Genomic DNA, 18,503 nt, shown 5'->3' with positions numbered 1-18,503 from the left:
ACACCGCCATGCAATCTCCATAGACAAACATTTCAGTTATTACATTTACATTTACATTTAAGTCATTTAGCAGACGCTCTTATCCAGAGCGACTTACAAATTGGTGCATTCACCTTATGACATCCAGTGGAACAGCCACTTTACAATAGTGCATCTAAATCTTTTAAGGGGGGTGAGAAGGATTACTTTATCCTATCCTAGGTATTCCTTAAAGAGGTGGGGTTTCAGGTGTCTCCGGAAGGTGATGATTGACTCCGCTGTCCTGGCGTCGTGAGGGAGTGTGTTCCACCATTGGGGAGCCAGAGCAGCGAACAGTTTTGACTGGGCTGAGCGGGAACTGTACTTCCTCAGTGGTAGGGAGGCGAGCAGGCCAGAGGTGGATGAACGCAGTGCCCTTGTTTGGGTGTAGGGCCTGATCAGAGCCTGGAGGTACTGAGGTGCCGTTCCCCTCACAGCTCCGTAGGCAAGCACCATGGTCTTGTAGCGGATGCGAGCTTCAACTGGAAGCCAGTGGAGAGGGCGGAGGAGCGGGGTGACGTGAGAGAACTTGGGAAGGTTGAACACCAGACGGGCTGCGGCGTTCTGGATTAGTTGTAGGGGTTTAATGGCACAGGCAGGGAGCCCAGCCAACAGCGAGTTGCAGTAATCCAGACGGGAGATGACAAGTGCCTGGATTAGGACCTGCGCCGCTTCCTGTGTGAGGCAGGGTCGTACTCTGCGGATGTTGTAGAGCATGAACCTACAGGAACGGGCCACCGCCTTGATGTTAATTGAGAACGACAGGGTGTTGTCCAGGATCACGCCAAGGTTCTTAGCGCTCTGGGAGGAGGACACAATGGAGTTGTCAACCGTGATGGCGAGATCATGGAACGGGCAGTCCTTCCCGGGAGGAAGAGCAGCTCCGTCTTGCCGAGGTTCAGCTTGAGGTGGTGATCCGTCATCCACACTGATATGTCTGCCAGACATGCAGAGATGCGATTCGCCACCTGGTCATCAGAAGGGGGAAAGGAGAAGATTAATTGTGTGTCGTCTGCATAGCAATGATAGGAGAGACCATGTGAGGTTATGACAGAGCCAAGTGACTTGGTGTATAGCGAGAATAGGAGAGGGCCTAGAACAGAGCCCTGGGGGACACCAGTGGTGAGAGCGCGTGGTGAGGAGACAGATTCTCGCCACGCCACCTGGTAGGAGCGACCTGTCAGGTAGGACGCAATCCAAGCGTGGGCCGCGCCGGAGATGCCCAACTCGGAGAGGGTGGAGAGGAGGATCTGATGGTTCACAGTATCGAAGGAAGCCGATAGGTCTAGAAGGATGAGAGCAGAGGAGAGAGAGTTAGCTTTAGCAGTGCGGAGCGCCTCCGTGATACAGAGAAGAGCAGTCTCAGTTGAATGACTAGTCTTGAAACCTGACTGATTTGGATCAAGAAGGTCATTCTGAGAGAGATAGCGGGAGAGCTGGCCAAGGACGGCACGTTCAAGAGTTTTGGAGAGAAAAGAAAGAAGGGATACTGGTCTGTAGTTGTTGACATCGGAGGGATCGAGTGTAGGTTTTTTTCAGAAGGGGTGCAACTCTCGCTCTCTTGAAGACGGAAGGGACGTAGCCAGCGGTCAGGGATGAGTTGATGAGCGAGGTGAGGTAAGGGAGAAGGTCTCCGGAAATGGTCTGGAGAAGAGAGGAGGGGATAGGGTCGAGCGGGCAGGTTGTTGGGCGGCCGGCCGTCACAAGACGCAAGATTTCATCTGGAGAGAGAGGGGAGAAAGAGGTCAGAGCACAGGGTAGGGCAGTGTGAGCAGAACCAGCGGTGTCGTTTGACTTAGCAAACGAGGATCGGATGTCGTCGACCTTCTTTTCAAAATGGTTGACGAAGTCATCTGCAGAGAGGGAGGAGGGGGAGGGGGAGGAGGATTCAGGAGGGAGGAGAAGGTGGCAAAGAGCTTCCTAGGGTTAGAGGCAGATGCTTGGAATTTAGAGTGGTAGAAAGTGGCTTTAGCAGCAGAGACAGAGGAGGAAAATGTAGAGAGGAGGGAGTGAAAGGATGCCAGGTCCGCAGGGAGGCGAGTTTTCCTCCATTTCCGCTCGGCTGCCCGGAGCCCTGTTCTGTGAGCTCGCAATGAGTCGTCGAGCCACGGAGCGGGAGGGGAGGACCGAGCCGGCCTGGAAGATAGGGGACATAGAGAGTCAAAGGATGCAGAAAGGGAGGAGAGGAGGGTTGAGGAGGCAGAATCAGGAGATAGGTTGGAGAAGGTTTGAGCAGAGGGAAGAGATGATAGGATGGAAGAGGAGAGAGTAGCGGGGGAGAGAGAGCGAAGGTTGGGACGGCGCGATACCATCCGAGTAGGGGCAGTGTGGGAAGTGTTGGATGAGAGCGAGAGGGAAAAGGATACAAGGTAGTGGTCGGAGACTTGGAGGGGAGTTGCAATGAGGTTAGTGGAAGAACAGCATCTAGTAAAGATGAGGTCGAGCGTATTGCCTGCCTTGTGAGTAGGGGGAAGGTGAGAGGGTGAGGTCAAAAGAGGAAAGGAGTGGAAAGAAGGAGGCAGAGAGGAATGAGTCAAAGGTAGACGTGGGGAGGTTAAAGTCGCCCAGAACTGTGAGAGGTGAGCCGTCCTCAGGAAAGGAGCTTATCAAGACATCAAGCTCATTGATGAACTCTCCGAGGGGACCTGGAGGGCGATAAATGATAAGGATGTTAAGCTTGAAAGGGCTGGTAACTGTGACAGCATGAAATTCAAAGGAGGCGATAGACAGATGGGTAAGGGGAGAAAGAGGTAATGACCACTTGGGAGAGATGAGGATCCCGGTGCCACCACCCCGCTGACCAGAAGCTCTCGGGGTGTGCGAGAACACGTGGGCGGACGAAGAGAGAGCAGTAGGAGTAGCAGTGTTATCTGTGGTGATCCATGTTTCCGTCAGTGCCAAGAAGTCGAGGGACTGGAGGGAGGCATAGGCTGAGATGAACTCTGCCTTGTTGGCCGCAGATCGGCAGTTCCAGAGGCTACCGGAGACCTGGAACTCCACGTGGGTCGTGCGCGCTGGGACCACCAGATTAGGTGATTATTCAAATGTCTTCCCTGCTAGAGCTGCCCCGTTCAACTGTATGTGCTGTTATTGTGAAATTGTAACGTCTAGGAGCTACAACGACACAGTCACGAAGTGCTAGGCCACACAAGCTCAGTGCATAAAAATCGTTGTTTGCAACACTCACTACCTAGTTCCAAATTGCTTCTGGAAGTGATGTCAGCACAAGAACTGTTCGTCGGGAGCTTCATGAAATGGGTTTCCAAGACTGAGCAGCCGCACACAAGGTCACCATGTGCAATGCCAAATGTCGGTTGGAGTGGCGTAAAGCTCACCGCCATTGGACTCTGGAGCAGTGAAAACGCATTCTCTGTGCGTGATGAATCACTCTTCACCATCTGGAAGTCTGATGGACGAATCTGGGTTTGGCATATGCCCGGAGAACGCTACCTGCCCCAATGTATAGGGCAAACTGTAAAGTTTGGTGGATGAGTAATAATGGTCTGGGGCTGTTTTCCATGGTTCGGGCTAGGCCCCTTAGTTCCAGTTAAGGGAAATCTTAACTCTACAGCATACAATGACATTCTAGATGATTTTGTGCTTCCAACTTTGTGGAAACAGTTTGCAAAGGCTCTTTCCTGTTCACATGACATTGCCCACGTGCACAAAGCGAGGTCCATACAGAAATAGCTTGTCGAGATCTGTGTGGAAGAACTTGACTGGCCTGCACATGGCCTTGACCTCAACCCCATCAAACACCTTTGGGATAAATTGGAACACTGACTGCGTAACCAGGCCTAATTGCCCAAAGTCCCCACAGTTATGTTCCAACATCTAGTTGAAATCTTTCCCAGAAGAGTGGAAGTTATTATAGCAGCAAAGGGGGGACCAACTGTGCCCATCATTTTGGAATGAGATGTTCAAAGAGCAGGTGTCCACATACTTTTGGTAATGTATGGGAGGCAGATAGCCTAGTGGTTAGAGCGTTGGGCCAGTAACCAAAAGGTTACTGGATCGAATCCCTGAACTGACAAAGTAAAAATCTGTCGTTCTGCCCCTGAACAAGGCAGTTCGCTGTTCCCTGGTAGGCCATTGTAAATAAGAATTTGTTCTTAACTGACTTGCCTAGTTGAATAAATAGAAAAAAAAATAGTTTAATAAATACAAAAAAATGTACATGAAGGCAGGGTAAAGTGACTAGGCATCATAATATATAATAATACAAATAAAGGAAAGGAACAGTTTCAGCAGCAAATGATGTGTGAAAGTGTTGTTTGTTGTGCCTGTATGTGTGGGGGTGTCAAAGGAGTGTGTGTACTGTATTTATAGTCTAGTGAGTGTGCACAGGGATAGTGCAGATTGACTATTTAGCAGTGTTATGGCTATTTAGCAGTCTTATGGCTTGGGGGTAGAAGCTGTCTCGGAGCCTGTTGATACGAGAGCTGATGTAAACGGTGTGTACAATACCTTTCTCTGACCTTTCTCTGACACCGCCTGGTATAGAGGTGATGCAGTCAGTCAAGATGCTTTCAAATGGTGCAGCTATGCAACATTTTGAGGATCCGAGGGCCCATGCCAAATCTTTTCTGCCTTCTGAGAGGGATGAGGTGTTGCCGTGCCCTCTTCACGACAGTGCAGGTGTGTGTGGACCATGTTAAGCCCTTAGTAATTTAGTAATGTGGACGCCAAGGGACTTTTAGCTCTCAACCCTCTTCACTATAGTCCTGTGGATTGGGTCTCTCCCCTCTTTCTCCTATAGTCCACGATCAGGTCCTTAGTTTTACTGATGTTGAGGGAGAGGTTGTTGTCCTGGCACCACACTGCTAAGCTTCTGACTTCCTCCCTGTAGGCTCTCATTGCCGTCGGTGATCAGGTCTACCACTGTTGTGTTGTAAGGCAGTCGTGCGATGCCAGGCAGTCGTGAGTGAACAGCGAGTACAGGGGGGGACTAAGTGCACACCCCTGACAGACCCCCGTGTTAAGGGTCAGCGTGGCGGAGGTGTTGTTGCCTACCCTCACCACCTGGGGCAGACCCATCAGGAAGTCCAGGATCCAGTTGCAGAGGGAGGTGTTCAATCTCAGGCTCTCTAGCTTGGTGATGAGCTTGGAGTGGACTATGGCGTTGAACGCTGAGCTGTAGTCTATGAACAGCATTCTCATATAGTTATTTCCCCTCTTTTCCAGGTGGGAGAGGGCAGTGTGAAATGCAATTGAGATTGCATCATCTGTGGATCTGTTGGGGCGGTATTTGAATTGGAGTGTGTCTGGGATGATGGTGTTAATGTGTGTCATGACCAGCCTTTCATAGCACTTCATTGCAGATGTGAGTGCTACAGGGCGATAGTCATTTAGGCATGTTTCCTTGGAGCTCTTAAGAACAGGGACAATGGTGGTCAACTTGAAACATGTTGGGATTACAAACTGGGACAAGGAGAGATTGAAAATGTCCATTAAGACACTTACCAGCTGGTCTGCGCATGCTTTGAGAACATGCCTTGGTATTCCGTCTGTGATTGTTGACTTGTTTTAAACATTTAGCTCACATCGGCCATGGAGAGTGAAATCACACCGTCATCTGGAAAAACAAGGGCTTTCACACAGGTGTTCTGCATCAATGGGCATCTCACGGCTGGCTTTCCCTTTTGTAATCTGTTATTTTCTGCATGCCCTGACGCATACGACGAGCATCCTTAATGGTTCTTCAAAGAACCCCCCTGTAAATGGTCTAGGACCCTCTATGAAGGGTTCTTCCAAGAACCTGGGGCAGCAGGGTAGCCTAGTAGTTAGAGCATTAGGCTAGTAACCCAAAGGTTGCAAGTTCGAATCCACCAGCTGACAAGGTTCTGCCCCTGAACAAGGCACTGTTCCTAGGCTGTCATTGAAAATAAGAATTTCTTCTTAATTGACTTGCCTAAAGGTCAAATAGAGTGCTATGAACAGATCCATTAGCCTTTAAAATAGAATGCTTTATGACAATACATTGCATATATAAGGCCTTTTGAGTGCCGAGTTATATCCTAACACAGGGGTGTTAGGAATCTCCTGGTTTACAGGCCACATCAGGCCTGCAAGTCACAATATGCTGGCTTGCAAAGTGATGTGTAATTCCTATTGGAATCCATCTAGAGTTAGGGTATCCTACAAGAAGAATTGTTAATCACCCGCAACCTGCATTCAGAATGATTGCCAGGAAAGTGAAGAATGATTAGTTTAGAAATCGATATGTTATTTATCTTCGTGTTGCATGAAATGTATCAACCAATCAATGCAAAAACAACTGATATAACGGTAAAACAAACAATTCTGAAAATATCCCTGCACTAGAGCATGCAGGAATATATGATATGATTCTTTGTGGAAGCCGTTTTGCCTTCCAAAGAATTATCAAAGATCCCTTTCTTCCAAAAACGGTTCTAAGGATGTTAAAGGTTATATAACCCTTTGCCTTACAAAGAACCCTTGTCTTCCAAAAGGGTTCTTCTGATCAAAACAGTTCTTGGTAGAAGCTTATCCCTCCGCAAAGAACCCCTTTGGAACCCTTTTTTTCCTGAGTGTATCGTCCTTTTGCGTGTTTGATGTCTCATTGGTGTTCGAAGCATCCATGTCCTGTTCCGTGTAAGGGGTATCTATATATAGCCTTTAGTCTAGGTGGATATTGTCTGTTATCTATGGTTTTTGATTTGGATATGTTCGTATAGTCACTGTGGGGACGAAATCATCTATGCACTTATTGATGAAGCCTGTGACTGTTGTGGTAAACTCCTCAATGGTATCGGATGTATCTCAGAACATAGCGAAACAGTCTTGTAGCCTCACATCTGCTTCATCCGACCACTTCCGCATTGAGCGCATCACTGGTACTTCCTGTTTGAGCCTTTGTTTGTAAACAGGAAGCACGAGATTGGAGTCATGGTCAGATTTGCCAAAGGGAGGACGAGGGAGGGCCTTGTATGTGTTTCTGTGGGTAGAATAAAAGTAGTCTAGAGTTTTAACGCCCCTAGTATTGGTAAAAGTGAGGTAGGACGGTTTTATGCCTCTCCGCATTAGTCTCCACCCACCAGAAACACTGCCTTTGGGGGAGTGGTTTCTTGTTTGTTTACGTTCCCATACAGTTCGTTGAATGTCAGAATGGATGTAGACAGAGTGATAATTATGGTTGAGAACTCTCTTGGTGTATAAAAGGCTCAGCAGCTTAACATTAGGTATTCTATATAAGGTGTGCAAACAACAAGGATTGAGTCCCAACCATACTCACAGTATTAGTGTCTGTCAGAGTATGTGAGTGGAGTTGAGGGGTCCCGCTTATTGCTCATGGAGTGGTGCTCAAGCTCAGGTGCTCCATGTCCTTTCCAACCACCGCTAAAATCTGCTCCTTGCTCACGGAAAAAAACTCCAAATTCACTCCATTCATTAAAATCACAATTTAACCAACACCCGTCAATTTCTGTGACTACCTGGATCTACTATTTGGTTTTGAAGTATTGAAACCAAACCATATGTTTTGAATGAAAAGTATTATAATAAACACGAAAAGGTGAATGCAAGAAGCACTCATCATTTCAAATAGGCTACATGTCATATTAAACTGCATACAAACACTCTAAATAGGTCAGGAGCCAGAAAGGGAGCCTGAAAAGGAATGGAAGTGAATTATTTCGGCTATATTATTTCAATTATTTCAAGGCTATAGCCTATAAAGAAATATATTGTGGAGCGTTAATGAATGTGACACGCTAGGCTTGTAGGGAGTCGGGGATATTAAGCGCTCAGCAGTTGCACAACATTTTGTTGTATTAAATCATCATAGTGTATAATTGTGCATATTAGCTGTGACTTACTTAGAATTAAATACAAATTAAATGAACAATACCTCATTGCCTTTGAATTCATTTTTAGAAATACCCGTTTGGCCAGAGGCCGTTGCTTCAGGCTCATGTCATGGTGCCTGGAGAGCAGGCCAGCAGCGGAGAATATCCTCTCCATGCTTGCAGAGCCACTGGGGATGTTGAACACCCTTTTGGCCGCTCTTGCCAGGCTGGGCAGGGATGCAGAGTGTTTTTATTTTAGGTAGGCCTAAAGGTTTTTAGGCAAAATAACCCAACCAGGCCTCCCAAGTGGCGCAGCGGTCTAAGGCACTGCATCGCAGTGCTAGCTGTGTCATTACAGATCCTGGTTCGGTCCCAGGCTGTGTCGTAGCCACCGCGACCATGAGACCGTGCACAATTGGTCCAGTGTCGTCCAGTTTAGGAGAGGGTTTGGCCGGCCGGGATGTCAATGTCCCATCGCGCTCTAGCGACTGCTGTGGCGGGCCGGGCGCATGCGTGCTGACTTGGTTGCCGGTGTGTACGGTGTTTCCTCCGACACATTGATGCGGCTGGCTTTTTGGTTAAGTGAGCATTGTGTCAAAGAAGCAATGCGGCTTGGCGGGATCGTGTTTCGGGAAGACCCACGGCTCTCGACCTTTGCCTCTCCCGAGTTTGTACGGGAGATGGGACAAGACTGTAACTACCAATTGGATACCACGAAAAAGGGGTAAAACATTTTTTATAATAAAATAAATAACTCAACCAAACGGTAAGCTGCTTGAAATAATAAATATGTCAGGCCTTTTGGGCCAAAATCAATTATGGCCTATTGTATAGACAACAGAACAAAAATGAAGGAAACTTTTTAAGAGATCAGATTTTTTGTTTATAAATACTTTGCTGCGATGACTTAATTAGCTAACCACCTCATTCCTTTCTTTTAGCATGTGCACGTAGTAAGTACACCATCATGCTTTCAGGATTTGTGTCTTTTCAGATTCCACAATGATTCTTTATTTGTGGACATTACATCACCGCACTCCCTCTCTTGCTGTTGGTCTTTGTAAGTCACCTTGTTTTTTCAGTATCTTTATGAAAATATTTTGCGAACTCCATGACATTAGCTAAAGCAAGGGCCTAAAGCAGCCCACAAGCAGACTACAAATGCATGCTGGGCCGGGTATGCCCCGAGTTTGAAGTGAGTGCTACTGGAGCGCTATTGGTGCAAAATTGGACACTCCAGCCTTTGGGAATATCTCTCCACCCTCCAGTCAAATTGGGCAGGCTCCTCACTCCACTCCAGCGCCGCTCCACTCACATACTCTGGTCTGTCATCATATTGTTTGATAGATTCTTAAAATCCTTAGTCTATCCACTCTCTCGAGAAGAACTGTAATTGTTTTGAGTCTACAGTAGGTCTTCCAGACTGATCGTATTCCACCTAATGACTCACAACCACCTTGAGAGAATTGACTGAGACATTATTTGTCCGTCTGGTTATTTATTTGAGAAGTTCAGGAAGTAAAGTAAAAAATGTTGATTTTAATGTTCTCTTTTGAAGACAGAGTAACCAATAAAAGCAAATAAAAATACTGACACTGACTTCAGCACAGTGAGAGCTACCCATGGACTGACACCGCTAAGCAGTGACCTTTAGTTTCTGTCTGGGTATGAGAAGTGGTCAACCCCATAATACAGATCACTTGCTCAAACAGGTGGGCTGGGCAGGGCCATGTTTTTAGGCAGCAACAGACCTTAGAATGCCCGACCATAGCTACATAGCTCTATCACGTCTTGTAATATGTGACGTGAGAGCTTAATATATGGTTCCTTTATGAAATGAGATCATCCGACCATACTGTAGCTATCACGACAATGCAATGTTTTTATGTGGGGACTTTTGACACGTCTGGTTCATTTATGATACCACTGTTGTTTTTGCTTTTCGTCTTTTAACCACTCAGTTATAAGTGATGCTCTCTTTCCAATCCTTCAGACGAAAAAGCAATTATTTATCCTCTTCATCCCCTTATCTTTATGCAAAGTGCTCCAGCAGTCAGCCCGCTGCCTCGAGTGAAGATAGAAATCTCTGCCTGCCTGGACTCTGATTCCCCCAAACACATGTGGGCTCAGTGGGGTGATAAGAGGAGTGTCAAAATGTGCTCTCTTCATGTTAGATCTCCGCCGATGTCTAATCGCTTTCCCACTTTTCTCAACTTTGCTGAAATCAGGAATGGAGCCAAGTTGTACTTGGTGACTGCGCAAGGCAGTGTTAATAGGGATCAACAGGTATTTGAAAGAAATGAGAACACCTGGACATTGTGATTCTACTCTTATGCTGCTTCTTCAGTTATAAGTAGTTTTAATGACCTTTATTTAACTGGGCAAGTCAGTTAAGAACAAATTCTTATTTACAATGACAGTCTATCCCAGCCAAACCTGGACGATGCTGGGCTGCCCTATGGGACCTTCAATCACGGCCGGATGTGATACAGCCTGGATTTGAACCGGGGACTGTAGTGACATCTCTTGCACTGAGGTGCAATGCCTTATACCGGTGCGCCACTCGGGAAATAGGCTCCATTTAGTTCAGTCATAGGGGACAAATTAAACATACAGGTTTATGTAAATCCCTTGTGTTCTACTCTCTTTGAAAGAAATGAGTTCCTTGGCTGTCTCCATGATGTGGAAACAATGTTGATTGATTCAACCATTGCTTTTCTAACTAAATTGTACTACAATGTTTTGGCACAAAAAAACTGTGCGTGTTGACTTTTCTTCTGAGTTGCAACGTGAGTGTGTGTGCTGTAGATATCAATAAGAAAATTGCACGCAGCGTCCTCCTCCCTTGATAGTGGGTGTTACATTGGACATGTCACTATTGTGTGTTATTGTGTAAGCATACCACGGGTTTTATTTCCACCACATGACATGGCTCCGTCGTGTACAGGCACTGAACTACAGAGATTGATGTCAATATTAAAGATGGCCACTGTGGTTTTCTAAGGGTTGCTGGTGTACAGTACGTGTTTAACGTAAACAGTCTTCCGAACGTTATCTTCCAGAGGACAGTACACAGACATAGCTTTTAGTCCATTTGTGAATACATTTATGGTATACAGTGCCTTCAGAAAGTATTCATTTCCCTTGACGTATTCCACATTGTTACAGCCTGAATTCAAAATATTTTCTCACCCATCTACAGACAATGCCCCATAATGACAATGTGAAAACATGTTTTTGCTAATTGTATTGAAAATGAAACAAACATCTAATTGACATAAGTATTCACACGATCCAAAGTGTAATTAATAACTACACCATGCTCTAAGGGATATTTAGTGCCTGCTTTAATAATAAATCAAAAAACATCTCCCAGTAGGTGCCCTTCTTTGCGAGGCATTGGAAAACCTGCCTGGTCTTTGTGGTTGAAATTCACTACTCGACTGCGGGACCGTACAATTATCTGTATGTGGGGTACAGAGATGAGGTAGTTGTTTTATTGATGTTAAACACTTATTGCACATGACCTTCTGATGGGACCTGCTAAGCAAATGTTAACTCCTGAATCTAGTTAGACTTGCTATAACAAAAAGGGTTTGAATGCTTGACTAAAGACATTTGAGCTTTCCATTAGTTTGTAAAAATGTCTAAAAACAATTCACTTTACAATTATGGGGTATTGTGTGTAGACCAGTGACCCCAAAAAATTATCTAAATGTAATGCATTTCAAATTCAGCTTGTAACACGTGGAAAAAGTTTAGGAGTGAATACTTCAAGGCACTGTACAACTCCGACTAGGAAACTGGAGGAGATCCACTACAGTAAATCAGACCGAGGCCTACACAATGTATTGACCTTTGGTAGCGTTTTAGACAGCCAGAATGTTGTTGTGCATTTGCACAATGTGTAAAGAGGAAACAGTAATTCCACCAGATACATTTTTATTAACACTTAAACGTGTAACATTACATTTGGAAATAGTTGTTATACATAGTCCCCCTGTAAAGAAAAATACAAGGAACAGTCAGTATTGTTTTGACAACCTTACAGAAAACAAGAAATGTCTAATAATAATGTTTTAATAGTATGTTCGGACAAATAATCTCAATCTTATCTCAAGAGAAAACATCCTGTTATGCTCTGGGAATGTATACAATCTGGTTAATGTGTTCCGTTTGATAAACAGCATACCGAGCATGACCAATGCACATGAGCGTGTATACGGCGTCTGTTCAAACTGCGTGTGTAATGAGCTCTTGGAGTTTCATTGCAAGTCTTCAGGAGAACGTTAGTTCCCACCATTCAGCAGTGATGATTGGAAATTCTTCACCGCCACTTGACCATAGAACAGTATATTTAGTTCAGTTTCAGTAACTCATCACCAGCTCTTGAACGCGTTTTTGCTTTTCCACCATGGACGGACGTGTATTCTGGAATCGGACCTCTCAAATTCTTCTCAATGAATCTTGGGACAATGAGTGCAATGACCATGATCTTTTTTATTATAATTTTGTCCGTCTAACAGAGACCACTATTTTGCCTTCTCTCATTGGAATCCTCTGTTCAATGGGGCTTGTAGGAAACATTCTGGTCTTGGTGACTATCCTAAGGTATGTATCACCGCGTTCCACTGGGCACACAGTTGAATCAAAGTTGTTTCAACATAATTTGTCAACACATTGTGACGTGGCATTAGTGGGTTTGAAAAAAAGTTTAACCATCTAATTTCAACTAACGTAAACATTGCAATTAAGTTAAAACTTCAACTTAAATGGACAACCTGACTAACGGGTTCATACATCAATCTAATTTCAAGATGATTGTCAGAACCATGTATATGTTGAAATTGCATCAAATTCCATAGACACGGGTTTCATCTTATATTGAATGGTTGAAAGTTATGTAGAATTGTATACTTGATTACACGTGACCTTTGAATGTTGATAGTAAAAATGGTATGTTTGAATCAATGTAATTGTTTTCACATAACGTCAACCTAGAATAAAGAGGCCTATTGAATTAAAATGTGAAACCATAGTCCAACAATTCCTGCCTGAACAGTGGCTCCTGTTATGAGGGGAAATAAACTTCTGTGAGAACATCGCCCTTAAATGTTAATTGGTTGCGTTCATGGTTCAATTGATCTACAATGAATCATTGATATGATGGATTCACATCTCCATCTGAACCATCAAGCAAAGTCAAAGAAACACACTAAAACAAATAAAACTTGAAATGCACCTAAAATAGTTTGCTTTAGCCCTATTCTTCAACTTTGCTTGATGACGTGAACCCACCATTATTAATCATTTCGTAGACTACATTTTTTGTTTTGTTTTACATCAACCAACCATCCTTTATATAAAATACAATATCCAAAGATAAAAGTATATTATTCATATAATGAATTTGGCAGGGCTGGACTGAGTTTGGGGAAACCTGGTCTACGCAAATGAGTATGGAGGTTCATCAATATCTAAACTGTTTTGACATGATAGCTCAGCTGAAACGAACACAGCTAAGCACGGGACATAGCATCTGGATGATAGACTCATTATCACTGAACTGCATTACCCCTCATAACAGTAGGAGTCACTGTTCAGGCAGGAATTGTTGGATCCAACGTATTTTCCACGTTGATCCCACGTCACAATACGTTAACAAATGACATTCATTTCAACCAGTGTGTGCCCAGTGGGATCTGGTCAGACAACTCCGTCTACATTGATATCACAACAAAGCTAACGCTTCTTTTCTGCGAAAGTTAAGCAGATGGATTTACAAAATGTTTTAAATGGTTTAGATGACTAATGAATTTCCTTTCTAGAAACATTCAAATGTGTAGTGTCTGTTCGAAAGTAAATATTTGATTCAATAAAAATGTCCCATTGTTAAATTACCTCATGCTAGGTGAGGGGCGCCAGGTAGCCTAGTGGTTAGAGTGTTGGGCCAGTAACCGAAAGGTTGTTAAATCGAATCCCCAGCTGACGAGGTTAAAAATCTTTCGTTCTGGCCCTAACAACGCGGTTAACCCACTGTTCCTAGGCCGTCATTGTAAATAAGAATTTGTTCTTAATGGACTTGCCTAGTTAAAGAATAGTTTGATTAAGATGCCAAACACTTTTCATTACCAATGTACCCACAGTTGCCTTTTCATTATTTAAGTCAATGCACTCACTGATCTGTTAATGTGCATTGTAAGATCATATGTAATCGCTCATTATGCAAAATAGGCCTATGCGCTGTTTAACATAATTGTTGTATGAGATGCAGTTTTAATGAACTACTATGTGACATTTTGTTTTTTACTGAAAGTATGCTCTTTGTAAATCCACATTAAGCGCCCTGGACTGTGGAAAGCCATTTTCCTTCAGTTGGCTGCTTTTAACAATTTGTTACTCGTAATCCATTGCTATCATTGTGGGCGAATTCATTAAATACTTACTTGTAGTTTTTTCTGAAGAGGATAAATTAACTGGGAATGTGGCCTTTCCCTTTGAGAATCTGATCAATGTGAAACTCACTGATGGGGGGGGGTGGGCGTTTCAGTCGGTCAATCTAATGAGTGTGGATTGACTGTGCGGATTATGTGAAGGCATATTTTCTCAACCGCTGTGGCCAACCACCCTATAGATCAGGGATGGGCAACTCCAGTCCTCGAGAGCCTGATTGGTGTCAAACTTTCCCCCCCAGCCCTAAAGCTAACACACCTCTACAATGTAAACTAAAATATAAAACATGCAAGAGTATCAATGATTTTACTGAGTTACAGTTCATTAGCCCCTTATCTATGAATTTCACATGAGGGAATACAGAAGGAAAAAAAAGAAAAGTGGATCAGAAAACCAGTCAGTATCTGGTTGGACCACCATTTGCCTGATGCAGAGTGACATGTCCTTCACAGATTAATTTTAATAGATTTTTATAGGGTGTAGATCAGCTTTAATATAGCTGATGGATTGTGGCGTCCAACAATGTAATTGTCTGCATTTCCAATCCCCATATTGTTTTTGTAAACGTGTACAGTTGAAGTCAGAAGTTTACATACATTTAAACTCAGTTTCACAATTTCTGACATTTAATCATATTAAAATTCCCTTTCTTTGGTCAGTTAGGATCACCACTTTATTTTAAGAATGTGAAATGTCAGAATAATAGTAGAGAATGATTTATTTCAGCCATAACATTCCCAGTGGGTCAGAAGTTTACATATACTAATTGATTGTTTGGTAGCATTGCCTTTAAATTGTTTAACTTCGGTCAAACATTTTGGGTAGCATTCCACAAGCTTCCCACAATAAGTTGGGTGATTTTTGGCGTAACTGGGTGTAACTGGGTCAGGTTTGTAGGCCTCCTTGCTCGCACACGCTTTTTCAGTTCTGCACACAAATTTTCTATAAGATTGAGGTCAGGGCTTTGTGATGTCCACTACAATACCTTGACTTTGTTGTCCTTAAGCCATTTTTTTGCCACAACTTCGGAAGTGTGCTTGGGGTCATTGTCCATTTGGAAGACCCATTTTCGACCAAGCTTTAACTTCCGGACTGACGTCTTGAGATGTTGCTACAGTATAACCACATAATTTTCCTGCCTCATGATGTCATCTATTTTGTGAAGTGCACCAGTCCGTCAAGTTAACTTTCCCTTCCATAACCCTTACATTTTTGCAGTAATTAGTTTAATTTTGAGTAGAGCATACATTTGTTAGTTGCATGTGTGACATAACACCACCAGTCCTATTAATGATACCATTTACAAAGGGTTATACCGTTTAACTTTTTTTTTTAAATGTTTTTTGGATCGATTAATATATTTGAGTTCTGGTGGATTAAACTGAAATTGTAACCCACTTTCTATGGATTGTTTTAAAAATGATTTTGCAGATTTTTGGGTGGTTTCGGAGGACGCATGATTCGACCTTCGCCTCTCCCAAGTCCACTGGGGAGTATTTATTTTAATTTAAGGGGGTAGATCAGCTTTCATATTGTAGATAGATTGTAATCACATCCAATATTTTTTTTTAGCCCTTTGATATTGTTGGATCTGATTTTAATAGACAAACATTTCGATGGCCATAATAAATAGATTTGCTGATAGTGGACAACCTTGTTTTACTCAGTTTAATACTTTGAGAAGTAGCCATTATTTACAATTTTACACCTAGGGCTACTTTACATAACTTTAACCCATTGTTTAAGAGATTCTCCAAAATTGAAATATTCCAGACATTTAAATATAAATTCCAGTTGTACTTTAAACTTTTGGTGCCAGCGAAGATGACATAAGAAAGTAGTCAAGACGACTTGCTTGATTGAGCCTCCGCCATGGATATCTCACTCACTAGGTCAGGATACTTAAGCCTCCATAAAGCCACTAGTTCCAATATATCCATGATTTTACTGCTTTTCCTTCACTCTGCGGTCCAACACATCCCAAACCATCTCAACTGGGTTGAGAGGTCGGATGATTGTTGTGGATGCATACTGGTTAAGTGTGCCTTGAATTCTAAATAAATCAGACAGACAGTCACCAGCAAGCACCCCCACACCACCTCCTCCATGCTTTACGGCGGGAACCACAAATGTGGAGATCAGTAGTTTACCTATTCGGCATTGCACAAAAACAGTGGTTGGGAAACAGATTTCCGCCAGAAATGTCCATTGCTCGTGTTTCTTGGCCCAAGCAGGTCTCCTTTTATTGGTGTCCTTTGGTATGGTTTCTTTGCAGCAATTCGACCATGAAGGCCAGACTCACGCAGTCACCTCTGAACAGCTGACGTTTTGATGGGTCTGTTACTTGAACTTTTTTGGGCTGCAATTAGAGGTGTAATCTAACCCTGCTCTCACTCAACCCTATCCAGGGCCCGCTCGATCAAGAAGCAAGCCCACAGGCTTTGACTATAGACTCCGATACAAATGTTGCGATGCACAAGGCAAACCACATCACAATAGCCAATTCCACTCAAACGCCAATAAGTCGATCCGTTTTCACCATGAACACAAATGACACATCACGTTGTTGAACAAACACTACACTTTGGAAATCGCTACCTGGAAACAGTTCTGGAGGACTGCTTAACCCATAAGCTAAATAAGTCTGTCTCGACAATATCGCTCATATCTCAATCGTTGTTACATGATCTCAAAAGGACTGTGAACCCAGCTAACCGTCGGTCAAAAACAGAACGATGCGAAACTAAACTTTGAGGTTTCACTCGGACTACCTCGCCTCTCACAATGTGACTCATGCTGAAACTACACCTCCAAAACATATAGCTTGTTCACCCTGTGTATGTTACCAGACTCGAAACTGAACACCTGCTACTCGGAGCAGACTTGATGGATCGTTCGGTCCCACTGATGGATTGGGGGAGAAAATATGGTGGTCACAAGTAACCGTGCCATCTCTACTGACTACGCTGACTTCTCTTAATGCTGGCTACAACAGTCATCACCAAGGATTATCTGTCAAAAGGACCCCTTGGGAAAAAGAGGTTGCGACATCTCTTGGTGCAGAATCTGACTCCGATATTACGATATCTCGGCACATCCAATCAACAAACCTGAGAATATTATTTTCATGATTTCGAGCCAGAACTCTGAGTGAGCAACTTCCCTCCTCAGAGTCATGCAATACTGTAGCTAAGATTAACTTAACCTGTCCTTCAGACACTTCCGCGAGCACCGCGGCCAAAACAAAGCATCAACGTTCAGAGTGTACACGGCTTCCGAAGACACATTTTTTGCTTTGAGGGGGACAGAAACCCCGTACAATGAAACTAACGGTATCAGTCCCGCCACTGGGCCGGTGACTCCAACTGGTGAAACACTGTGCGAAGTCACCAAAATATATCTTTGTCGCAGTTCGCAGGTACTGGAACGGTTACCACACAGACGCTGTAGTGAATGGCAGGCCAAGACAGCCACGGAGCTTTTTGAAGCACAAGGTTATGGCCTATCTACTAACAAAGCTGCTGCCGACAACTTGTACAAAGGGACACCAACTGCTGGTGGGTGGGTCCCGAGACACAAAGAGGGGTATACAAGCCCAGAACACTGTACAAGGCCGCCCGATCAGGAAACACATCAAGTTGTAAACGTCGCCACAAGAACAGAGGGGAGCGGGCAAGCCCCTCAATGGATTGTTTGGTCCCACTGATGGATTGGGGATAACCGTAGAATACATCTGAGATATCACTCTGGTAGATGTCTAGGGTATGATCATTTCTCATTCATACCTATTTTGTGCCAGCAAATCTTTTGACCATTATTTGGCAACGATTGTGCACTCGTATCGCTGTCCTCTATCTGAACTTGTGTACACATTCGAGTTTGATTTTGTTGACAGTGTTGCCTAGGTTCTGCAGCGGTTTAAGATGGAATTCTTTCACTTCACTTTCAGGATCTTCACCCTCATTTTCTATGATTACCAGTAAGTACTGGATTGTTTTTCCTCGCATGGATCTAGTCTTTATTTCAAGTAAGGCTTCTCTCAGAGACATGTTCTCCTTTTTAAGTTCTTTAACATCCGTTTCAATAGTATTGCCTTTTGAGCTTTTTGTCACTCATTCCTAGCCTCGCCTTCATATCCTTTACTTACAAGTGCACATCATAAATCATCTGTCGAGGAATCTCATAGTTTCTCTTGATGTTTGGTTCTCAATTTTTTCCCTGGAT

Source organism: Oncorhynchus keta, chromosome 34 (assembly GCF_023373465.1).
Source record: "Oncorhynchus keta strain PuntledgeMale-10-30-2019 chromosome 34, Oket_V2, whole genome shotgun sequence".
Classification (NCBI taxonomy): Eukaryota; Metazoa; Chordata; class Actinopteri; order Salmoniformes; family Salmonidae; genus Oncorhynchus; species Oncorhynchus keta.
Note: the sequence above shows the minus strand (reverse complement) of the source record.